The sequence below is a fragment of the Tupaia chinensis genome, unplaced genomic scaffold (genome assembly GCF_000334495.1).
Source record: "Tupaia chinensis unplaced genomic scaffold, TupChi_1.0 Scaffold000532_1, whole genome shotgun sequence".
In the NCBI taxonomy this organism is placed as follows: domain Eukaryota; kingdom Metazoa; phylum Chordata; class Mammalia; order Scandentia; family Tupaiidae; genus Tupaia; species Tupaia belangeri.
Window position 1 is genome coordinate 2,904,981 of NW_006160045.1, and position 12,479 is coordinate 2,917,459.

The 12,479-nt window shown below is 39.5% G+C and overlaps 1 protein-coding gene across 4 annotated transcripts in view; it reads left to right on the forward strand.

The window, feature by feature from the left end:
* SDCCAG8 (SHH signaling and ciliogenesis regulator SDCCAG8) overlaps positions 1-12,479 on the forward strand; it is a 294,004-nt gene that overhangs the window by 44,535 nt on the left and 236,990 nt on the right. The gene's annotated exons all lie outside the window — the stretch shown is intronic.

Sequence of the window (12,479 nt, forward strand, 5' to 3'; positions counted from 1 at the left end):
CTCTCGGGATTTTGGGCATGCACGCACACGCGCCCGGCGTGGAGTTTAAGCCATCGAGTCCGGGACTTGAACCATGGTTGACTACATGGGAGTCCAGCAACATAGCCATTACGCTAACTGCTGGTCCCACATCAATGTATTTTTCAAGCCACTAGGTCTGGGACTTGAACCATGTAGTCAGCCATGTGGGATCCAGGTCCCTTAACCACTAAGCCATTGGCTGGCCTTGAGTGCTTTTCTCTTATGTGTCGGCTTCTTTTTTCTTTCTTTTATTTTTCTTTATTCTGGTAAAATATATATAACACAAATGTTACTATTTTAACATTTTTTTTAGAGGTTTTTGTTATAGGGCATGTGCACTCACCAGACAGACAGAGAGAGACAGACAGAAAGCAAGAAATCACCCCCCAGGGGGGATGGCCATGCCGGAATCCCTTCTCCTCCCTTCTCCTCTCAGGATTTTGGGCACGCATGCGCACGCGCCTGTCGTGAGTTTTAAGCTACTGGGTCCAGGACACGAACCGTGGTCGACTACGTGGGAGTCCAGTGACATAGCCATTACGCTAACTGCTGGTCCCCTATTTTAACATTTTTTTAAAAGACAGTCACACTCTGTCATGATCCTCCTGCCTTAGCCTCCCAAGTAGCTGGGACAACAGTTGTTTACCCCCGCACCTAGCTTTTTGAGTGGGCTGAGAATCTAACCAGGCTATCTCATCTGGCCTCAGCTTGCAAAACAGCAGCACCTTAGCATAATACACAGTCACTGGGCCCCATTTTAACTGTTTTTAAGTGTACAGATTATCTGCATTAAGTCCATTCACAACATTGTGCTTGTGCAGCCATCAGCACTCCCATTTCCAGAACTTTTTCATCATCCTAGACAGAAACTCTCCATTCTCCTCTTATCTAACCCCTGATAACTTCTGTTCTATTTTCTGTCTTTATGAGTTTGGTTATTGTAAGTACCTCACATAAATTGAATAAGACGGTATTTGTCTATTTGTGTCAGGCATATTTTACTTAACATAGTGTTCTCAAGGTCCATCCATGTTGTAAAACACAGAGTTTAATTTTTTTTAAAGACTGAATAATACTGCATTATAGGTATATACCGTATTTTGTTTAACCACTCTTCTGTTACTGGATTTTTGTGTTATTTTGACTTTTTGGCTGTTAATAAATAATTGTGCTGTGAACATTGGTGTACAAGTATCTGAGTCCTCGTTTTCACTTTTTTGGTACATACCCAGAAATAGGTTTGCTGGACCATGTGGCAATTCTTCATTCTTTTTTCTTTCTGCTCCTCAGACTTCATGATTTCTGTTGTCCCATCTTCATGTTCACTGATCGTTTGTTCTATCTGCTCAAATGTGCTCTTGAGTCCTTCTTGTGAATTTTTCATTTCATTACTACTTTTTAGCTCCAAAATTTCTGTGTGGTTTCATTTCAGAATTTGTTTTCCAGATTTCCTTTTGTTATTTCCATGTTTTTCTCTTAGTTCTTTGTAGTTAAGGCAGTAGTTTAAAGTCTTTGCATAGTGGTTTCTCAAAGAAAGTTTGTCCTTGTTTTCCTGCCTCTTTGTATGCCCTGCAATTGTGTTGCCATTCCTAAAATTGAGCAATTCACTACCATAATGTGGTAACTCTAGAAATCAGATACTCCATCTTTCTCAGAATTTACTGTCTTTTTATTGTTGAAGGTTATCAAAGTGTCCCCCCCCTTTTTTTTTAAGTTTTCCAAACTTCTTTTGCAATGATTGTTGCTCCGTATAATGAGATAAAGTCTTAGTTCTCTTAACTCATGTTCAGCTGTTTGATAGATTTTCTTGAATGCCATGAACTCAAACAAACAAAAACACTGAGAGAGCGAAAGACAGTTGGCCAGGGGTGAGGGTGGGGAGAGGGAGAGAACACTTACCTCTCCCAGTCTTTGCAGATTGCTCTGTGCTGCGGCATTCCTTGCAGATTGCTCTGTGCTGCGGCGTTCCTTCACCTTTAGCTAGGCTCTCTCTGAGCTTAGGGGGTCAGCTGTAGATGAAAGCTGAAGATCTTCATAGGAATTTAATAAGCATGCATCTTCCTGGGCATACTTGTCACTTTCTAAGTTTCTTTTTTTTTTTTTGCTATAGGGCACATGTGCTCACCAAACAGAGACAGAGAGACAGAAAGGGAGAAATCACCCCCAGGGAGGATGGCCATGCCACAGTCCCTTCTCCATTCTCCTCTCGGGATCTTGGGCGGGCACGCACGCACACGTGCCTGGCGTGAGTTTTAAGCCACCAGGTCCAGGACTCAAACCACGGTCGACTACATGGGAGTTCAGCGATATAGGCATTACGCTAACTGCTGGTCCCTCACTTTCTAAGTTTCTAAGTTCCCCCTTGTTCATGGCTGCTTTTGACTGTCCTAATTTCCCCCAAAATCTGAAATAATTATATTTTAAGATCAAGTGATACTGTTTAATCCTTTGATCTATGTAACAGATCTTTTTTTCCTTTCTTGCAAACTTGACTGTAGTCTCCTTGCACTAAATTTGGCATGCCAGAGCTGATCAGCAATGATTAAAGAGTAAGATTAACACTGTAACTAGAGTGTTCTAGGGGAAGATGGAATGAATCAGTTCAAGTTCTAATTTTCCTCTACAAGTGTTATTGCTTTCAAACAGCCCTTTCTGCCCCATTTTTGCTCCTTGCTCTCAGTCTCACATACATGCTTTATTCTACTCTTTAGGAAAGAGTTAAAAAAATCTGAAACATGAAGTAACTTGTATCTTATCTTTTTTCATCTGAATAGTATGTAATACCTACTTAATACCCATAGGATAGTTCTTGGTCTCGCAAGTCATCTGCAATTTGCCTCAAACTACCTTTCCAGAGTGCTTTCTCCCTCTTCTGTCACTCTTACAAGTGTTATCTACAAACAAACTATCACTAGCTGCTACTTCATAAACTCACTGCCCACTTAAGTTTATCTTTGAAGAACTGGCTTTTGTTCATGGAGTCCTCCCTATCCAAAGTGTTTTCTCCTTATCCTCTATCTGCTGAAATGCTTCCAGTTTAGAAGGCGTAGTCCGCTGCCTTCTCCCATTCTGCTTGCCCTGACTGCATGCCTCCTCCTCTCTTCTGTTTCCTACATTAGAAAATCCCTCAATATTGTGTTCATGAGTGTTGTAGGTTCATCACTTTCTCCTGTTTATGTTAAATGTCAATCTCCACATGGTGTGCTCTTGTCCTAAGTCTTTCCAAGGGTTTCACTCTTGCACATACTTCTTCTATCTTTTCTATTTTTTCTTATTCTTGACTGGCTTATTCTCAACAGAATGCAATCTTTAATAGCTTCCGTCTTAAAGCAAAAACTACAAAATATATTCTCTCAACCCTACATTCCTTTCTAATTATCACCCTACATCCTTGCTCTCCTTCATACCATGACTTTTCTAATCAGTTGTCTACATTCTTGTCTTCATTTCTTACCTCCCATTCTTGCTCAACATGCTTCATTTGTGCTCCAGTCCCCTGTAGTCTACTCATTAAGGTAATTAATGATTTCTATGTAAGTCTTCTTCTTCCTAAACCTTGTAGCAGCTTTCTATAGCATGAACATTAGTTGATCATGCCTTCCCCCTTTACATTTTTCTAATTGTGTGATTTAACATACATTCTATATAAAGTACACAAAACAAAGTTTTATAGCTTAATGGTTATCTCAGTCAACAGCTATGCAGTTATCACTTGGGTTAAGATGTATAACATTACCACTCTTCATAAGCTTTTTTTTTTCCTTAATTGATGATAGAGTATGTGTGCATGCATGTAAAAGAAAGACAAGCACCCACACAAGATCTAGTCACAACACGATGACCTTCCTCCAATCCTCCAGCCTGTTGGATCTTGGGCACTCACGTGTGCGCCTGGCACAATTTAGGCTGACTGGGTCAGGGATTCAAATCACAGTCATCATGTGGAACCCAGCTTCTCTTGAGTAGTGCACTACTACTGTATTATAGAGCTAGTCCTACAAGCCCTCTTTATGCTCCTTCCAAATCACTGCCCTTTCATCCCCTTAAAACTAATTACTATCTTGACTTTTATGAAAATAGCTCAGATTTGCATCCCTAAACACTCTGGGTCTGCCTGTTTTTTTGTTTTGTTTTGTTTTTTAATGTCAATGGAATCATATAAAGTGTATTATTCTGCTCACTATTATGTTTATAAGGTTCATCCACATTGTATGTACCAGAAGTTTGTTCTTTTTCATTGATGTGTTCATCTTATAAATATATCACAATTTATTTATCTATCAACTCTTGATGAATATTTGTGTTGTTTCCAGTTTGGAGCTATTGTGACCATTGCTGCTATGAATATTCCTTTATCTGACTATTGGTGTGCATTAAACACTTTTATGCTGTGTATGTACCTTGGAGTGGAATTGTTGGTCCTGTGATATGTCTGTGTAACAAGCTTCCAAAGTGATATTAATCAGTTCCACTCCTGCCAGCAGTGTATGAGTAATACCATTGCTCCATGTCCTTGCCAACATACGGTACTGTCAGTTTTTCCTGGTGGATTTGTGGTGCCATCTTGTACTTTTAATTTGTAGTTTCCTGATCCCTAGTATGAGTGAATATTTTTTTATGAATTTATTAACCATATAAACATATATAAAGATCTTTGTATATGTTTATGTTGTCATGAGATATCTACTTGAATATCTTACTCATTATTTTTATTGAGGTATCTGATGCATTTATTTTTATGAGATTTTTTTAAGTTTTTGCCTTAGGGTATATGTACTCTCTGGAGAGAGACAGACAGAGACAGAGACAGTGAGAAGGAAAGTGAGAAATTACCGCCCCCCCCCCCAGGGGGAATGGCCACACCTTGTAACTTTCTCTTCCATTTATCTCCTGAGATCTTGGGCACGCACATACATGCGTGATTTTCAAGCCACCAGGTCCAGGACTTGTAGTCGGCCATGTGGGAGTCCAGTGACATAACTGCTAAGCTATCTACTGGTCCCCTAAGGTGTGAGTTCTTTATATATTCTGGGTGTAAGCCCTTTGTCAGTTACATGTATTGTGAATGCATACTGTGAATATATATTCCTACTCTATGGCTCTCTTATAATGCTTTTGATAGCCTGCTCACTTGCTTTGATGGCTAGAATTCCATTGTTCATTTCTTATTTGCATAGTGTTTTTTGTGTCCCATTTAAAAAGTCTTTTCTTCCCCTAAAATCATAAAGATATTCCATATTATCTTCAAGAAACTGTAGTGTTTTTTATTTTGTTTTGTTTGTTTTTGGAGAGGTTTTTGCTATAGGGCATGTGTGCTTGCCAGAAAGACAAAGAGAGAGAGACAGAAAGCGAGAAATCACCCCACAGGGGGATGGCCACGCCACAATCCCTTCTCCTCCATTGTCCTCTTGGGATCTTGGGCATGCACACACACGCACCCAGCATGAGTTTAAGTCACTGGGTTCAGGACGAACCGCGATCAACTACATGGGATTCCAGTGACATAGCCATTATGCCACCTGCTGGTCCCAAAAAGCTATAGTTTTGCTTGCTATATTTAGGTCTATAATCTACTTGAAACTTACATTTGGTATATGATGTAAAGTGTATGGATCACAATTCATTCTTTTTCCATATGTTTAGCTACATATCTAAGTGCTATTTGTTGAAAAAACTATCATTTGCATTTATGACAATACTTTTGTTAAAATTTAAGTGTGGGTCTGTTTCTCAGCTCTGTGTTTTACTTCATTTTTCCAATACTACATTGTCTTAGTTATGATTTTAACATAACATTACATCTCGGGAACCAGCAGTTAACGTAATGGCTATGTCACTGGACTCCCACGTAGTCGACCGTGGTTCACGTCCCGGACCTGGTGGCTTAAAACTCACGTAGGGCACATGTGCGTGCGTGCTCAAGATCCTGAGAGGAGAATGGAGGAGAAGGGATTGCGGCGTGACCATCCCCCCTGGGGGGGGTGATTTCTTGCTTTCTGTCTCTATGTCTCTCTCTGTCTGTCTGGCGAATGCATGCGCCCTATAGCAAAAATCCTTTCTAAAAAAAAAAAAAGAAACATAACATTACATCTTTATTTATCAGGTAGTAAGTAATTGGAATTTCCTAAATGCTATAGTATTTTACCAGTATCAAAAACAATGTTTACAGCTATTCAAATATTTCTGTATTAGTGGGAAATTTATATTAATTATATTTTAGTTAATACATATCAATTGTAATTATTTATGTACTTTTTTACATATACTTTAAATCACTGTACATCTTTGCAGCATAGAAAATGAATTTTCCCAGCATGAATACCTTTTCTATTTCTCCCCTCAAAGATAGTACCCTACACATTATCATCAACAGATAATTTTCCTTTTTTTATGTCCATTAAATGTTTGCTCCACCCTCTCAGATTTCCGGCCGCCCACCCCCCATTGCTCACCCTCCTTTCACACTGTCTCTAGTTTCCACAGTTGCTCTCCATGCTTCTGTACCTTCCAGCCTTTCAGTTTCTGCCATAGAATCCAGACATTTGGTATGTATTAAGTGGGGCCATGCAATGCCTCTCGTTCATACTCCAGCTTGGTTTATGCTGTTTCAATAAATGTATATAATTTATAATAATCAAATCAGGGTAATTAGCATAAACATCACAATAAACTTCGATTGATTGATAAGTTTTTGCCATAGGGCATATGTGCTTGCTGGAGAGAGACAGAAATAGAGAGAAAATGAGAAATCACTCCCCCAAAAGGGGTTGGCCACTCCACAGTCCCTTCCCCTCCATTCTTCTCTTGGGATTTGGGGTATACACACACATACCTGACATGATTTTCAAGCCACCAGTCCTGAGACTCAAACAGTGGTTGACCATGTGGGAGTCCAGTGACTTCACCACATCACCTACTGGCCCCACAACAAACATTTATTATTTCTTTGTGTTGGGAACATTTAAAATCTTCTCTTACAGCTATTATTTTTAAGTATATATTTTATGAGTGAGAGAAAGAGAGCAAGAGGGGCACAATACCAATAGGATCTTCATTCATGATCCACCTCCAACTTCAACCAGCCAGGATCATGGACACATGTACACTTGGCCAGTGTGCTCCAGGAGACCTCAAGATGTGAACACAGGACCTTTCCATGTCACCTTAGCATCAACTGAATGCTGTGTTACTGCTATGCTATTGCAGCTGGCCATTTTCTAGCTATTGAGATTATGAAAAATAAAATGTATTTTTTTAAACCATTTTGATACAGAAAACTAGAACATAGTACTCCTATTTAATTTTTTTTAAGTGAGAGAAGAGAGTTTGGGGAAGTAGGAAATATTTCTGATGGGTCTCCTCATGTTTCTGTTCTCCTACTCCAGCCACCCTTTTAAGACCACAGGTGCAGGCTTTACATCTGGCCCATTTAGGTTGGGTTGGGGACCAAATTTGGGTCTTCCATGTGGCCTCAGCCATCATGCAGTGGCACCTTCCTGCTTGCACTACTATTGCTGAGCCTCTGTGTTTTTGTACCTATCAATCAAATCTTCAGTATCCTCTCCCCTTACCCTTCCCAGCCTTTAATAGTTCTAGTCTAACTTTGTTTAGCTTCCACATTTGACTGAGAACATGTTTTTCGTCATCTGTGTCTGGCTTATTTTAGTTAACATAATGCCCTACAAGTTCATATGTGTTCCTGCAAATGATAGAATTACATTTTTCATGGCTGAATAATATTCCATTGTGAATATATACCACATTTTCTTTATCCAGTCATCTCTCAGTGGACATCTAGATTTATTCCGTATGTTGGCTGTTGTTAATAGTACTGCAGTAAACATAGAAGTACAGATATCTCTTCACCATACTGATTTGGATCACTTTCCTTTGGATATCCCAGTAGTGAGATTTCTTGGTCATATAGTAATTCTATTTTAGTTTTTTTAGGAAGTCTCCATTCTGTTGTCCATAATGGCCATGCTAATTTATATTCTCACCAAAAGTGTAAAAGAGTTCTTCTTTTTTGCATCCTCACCATGTCAAATTGAGTCTGATATTTCTTTGTTCATGTTTTGTCTGGGTCATCTGTTAATTATTGAAAGTGAGGTGTTTAATTTTTCAACTATTATTTTGAACTCTCTCTCTCTCTCATTAGATCTAGTAATATTTGCTTTATAAATTGGGGTCTTCCAGAGTTGAGTGTGTATACAAGGGGTTTTCAAAACATTCATGAAAAAATGAGTGTTATGAAAAAACTATGTATGGATTTCAAATATTTTTTGCACCAAATAAACTAACTTACTTACACTTTAAGTCCATTTTTCCACAAACTTTTGAAATGCCCATATATTTACAATTATTATGTTGTCTTTTTATTGCTTTTGACTTAAAGTTTTTTCTTTTTCTTTTTTTTTCCTTTTAGGTTTCTGCCATAGGATACGTGCACTCACCTGAGAGAGATTAAAAGAGGGGGAGAGGAGTGAGAAATCATTCCCAAGTTGGGGCCTCCTCCTCCACTCTCCTCTTGGGATTTTGGACCACGTATACATGTGCCCGGCATGATTTCAAGCTTTCAGGTCTAGAACTTGAAACACAGCCATGTGGGAATCCAGCACCTTAAACACCATGCCACCTGCTGGCCCCAACTTAAAGTTTGTTTTTTCTGGTGTAAATAGAGATACTCTTGCTCACTTTTGGTTTCTGTTTATGTGGACTATTGTTTTTCATCCTTTCAATATCAGTCTATATGTCTTTTTCAGTGAACTTTGTCATAAGTAGCGTATAGTTGGGTTTTTAAAATCCATTTAGCATACATGTATACACACACACACACATAGTTTATTGATAAATACCAATAAAATATTGGATTTTCATTTTTATCCATTTAGCATATATGTAGTTTTATTGATTTATTTCATGAGTGAGCGAGAGACAGAGAGAAAGAAACAGCACCCCCCAGGAGGTCTTGGTGCTGCGATCTACATGGGTCTTAGATCACATGCCTAGCATACATAAGGATACTTCCAGGGCATGAACCCAGAACTTTCACATCTGGGTCAGCCTCACAGAAAGTCATCTTATTTTGCCACCAATCCACTCTCTAGCCCCTTAGTGTATGTCTTTTGATTGGGAAATTTAGTCTTTTATTCTTCTTTTACTGTTTATCTTAGTCCTTTGGTGGCTTGGTGGTTCTCTGTAGTGATAAAATTTAAAATCTTTCTCTTCTCTCTCTTTTTTATTTTTTGTAAGTTTCTTTCTTTCATGAGCAAAAGAGACAGAGAGGCAGTCACTCCAAGAGGGTCACCATGCCATAATCTACCCCCAGCTTCATCCAGGTCTAGATCATGGGCACATGAATGTCCAGCATGTCCAGGAAGTCTCAATGCCAACCCAGAACTTTTTCATGTGGGTCAACCTTGCAGAGTGTCCTCCTACCACTGTGCCACTGTCCAGCCCATCTCTTTTCTTATTTGTGTATCTGCCCTACCAGTGAGTTTTATACTTTCACTTATTTCATAATAGCATTTACTATTCTTTTGCTTTCAAGTGTAGGACTCCCTTAAACATTTCTTACAAGGCTGGTCTAATGGTGATGAATTCCTTCAGTTTTTGCTTGTTTGGGAAATCCTGTATTTCTCCTTCCATTCTGAGGGACGGTTTTGGTGAGTATAGTATTCTTGGCTGGAAACTTTTTTTCTTTCTGCACTTTGAATATATCATGCCCTTCTTATTTCTGCAGTGTTTGTGTCAGTCTAATAGAAATTCTCTTATATGTGACTTGACACTTTTCTTTTGCTGTTTTGAAAATTCTCACATTGACTTTTGACAGTTGAATTAGAATCTATTTCTTGATGAGGACTTCTTTAGGTTGAATCCATTTGGAAAACTTTGAGCTTTTTATATCTAAATGTTCCTATCTCTTTCAAGACTTGGGAAGTTTAGGGCAATTATTTATTTAAACAATTTCTCTGTCCCTATCTTTGTTTCTTTTCCTTCTTGGACTCCCATAATGTGAAATTACCTTGCTTAAAGGTGTCATAGGTCTTGTGGCCTGACTTCTTCTTCTTCTTTTTATTTTTTCTCTGACTAGGCGAGTTCAAAAACTCTTCTTCAGGTTGAGAGATTCTTTCTTCTGCTCTATCTGGTCTGCTGTTGAAGCGCTTTATTGTATTTTTATTTCATTCATTGAATTCTTTAGCTCCAAGATCTGTGTTGTTTATTTTTTTAATATTTATCTCTTTATTAAATTTCTCAATTAGATTGAGACCAGCAGATGGGATAATGATTATGTCGCTGGTACTCCCACATAGTTGAATGTGATTTGAGTCCCAGATCTGTGGCTTAGGCTCATGTGCATACATTCCCCAAATCCCAAGAGGAGAATAGAGGAGAAGGGATTGTGGCATGGCCATCCCCAGCATGGAGGTGATTTCTCACTTTCTGTTTCTCTGTCTCTCCAGCAAGCACACAAGCCCTTTAGGAAAACAAAAACAAAAAAAAAAAAAACACATGAATAAAACACTCTCTGAAAATAAATAAATAAATAAATAAATAAATAAATAAATAATTTCTCAATTAGATCATAGATTGTTTCTCTGGTCCTATTGAATTATTTCTCTGGTCTTATTGAATTGTCTGTATTTCCTTGTGTCTTGCTGAATTTTGTTAAGATAGTTTTTTTTTTTTTTTTAATGCTTTCTCAGGCAATACATAAATTTCTATTTCTTTGGAGTCAGTTCCCAGAGTTATTGTGCTCCTTGGTTGGTATCATGTTTCCTTGCTTTTTCATGTATCTGTTTACCTGTATTGATTTCTGTTCATCTGGGTAAACAATTACCTCTTCCAAACTTTTATGGAGTGCTTTCACAGGAAAAGACTGTCAACTGAGAATAGATCTTATTTTTCCAGTTGGGAGGGATGTTGTGGCTCTGATTTCTATTAAATGCAGTAGAATAGCCTCTATTTAGCTTTTTCAGGCTTCAGGGGATAAGGCACTTCATAGTAGTGGTTCTGAATCTTTGGATGAAGGGAGATGGAAGTACTACATAGTTGGTGAGGTCAAGTGTAGCAATAGCAAAGACCCCAAAATGGTGGATTGCAACTGTCACTTGGGCCCTAGGGTACAGGGAGAAACACCAGAATGACTCTTTTTCTTGAAGAGGTTGGTATCTCAGCAGCTCAGTCTCTAGGGAGTCAGACCAGTTCCAGGGAGGCAGAGTACGGGAGTTGTTTGGCTTATAGTATTGAGTGTCTCTGCTCAGCCAGTGCTGTTTCAATGGGATGTGGGGTGCCATATTTGCTCAGCTGTAGTGTGTAGCTGTTTTGTTTGGCCAAGGCACTGATTCCCTGGGAACTGATGTATCTGGGTGCTGTGATTGTTTTGGACAGGCAACACACTGTTAATCTAAGAGTGCACAACTTCAGCTCAGGTCTGGAGAGGCCATACGAGGCAGTGACTGAGAGTAGGTAGACTAGTTCTACCATGGCATCATTTCACTAAGGTGTCATGTGTAGCATCAGTTCAAGCTCCAGTGGACGTGGCACGACAGTGGTTGGGAGGTGTAAGTGAAGCAGCTTCATCACGACACCATTTCCTGGCAAGGGAGAACACAACTTCAGCTCAGGTCCCAAGCAGGCAGGGTACAACAGCAACTAGGGAAAGGTAGGTGGGATGGCTCAACTGAAGTACCTTTTCCTTGTGGGGTAGCATGCTATTTTAACTCAGGGCAGTGGGCAGCAGCAATGGTGAGGGGTATCTGAAGTGGCTCCAGCAAACCACTATTTCCCTAGGAGGGAGTGTGCAGTTTTAGCCTAGGCCCAGAAGGACAGGGTGTAGCAGTAACTAGAGGGATAAATGGAGTACCTCAGTGGCAGCTTGGTCCCACAGGGTAAGGTATAACTGCAGCTCAGCTAGAGGATGGCAGGCAATGATACTTGAGCTGTGGAATGGCAGCTAATCTTCAGGGACGGAAGGGTTCCAGGACCCTTTGTTCCCAGAGCAGGACACAATACAGCAATGGTTCTTGTTGCAAGATAGACACAGCAGTTGCATGGGCCACAGGAGGTGGAGCACAGTGTCACCTTCTTTGGAGAAACTCAGCTATATGGACCTCAGACAGCTCTCCCCATTAAGCTCAGTATCTGTCTGTAAGGACCATGGTGATCCCTAGTTGTGAGAACTGTAGATGTCCAAAGTAGTGGTTGCTGGTGTCTTGCTTACTTTTTCTCCCATAAGGTGGAGTTCTCCTTGCTTCTGAACTGGTCCTAACTGGGTTATAGGATGCCTGCATCGAAAGGGTTGCCTTCTGTTATCTTTCTGTCCATCTTAGGTTTCTGCATTCTAGAGGGTTTCTGTTAAGTACTTTAATGTATACCAGTGCTCTTGTTTTTTTGTTTGTTTGTTTTTGTTTTATCAAAATATGATTGTTTATTTCTTATTCAGCTATCTTTGTGTA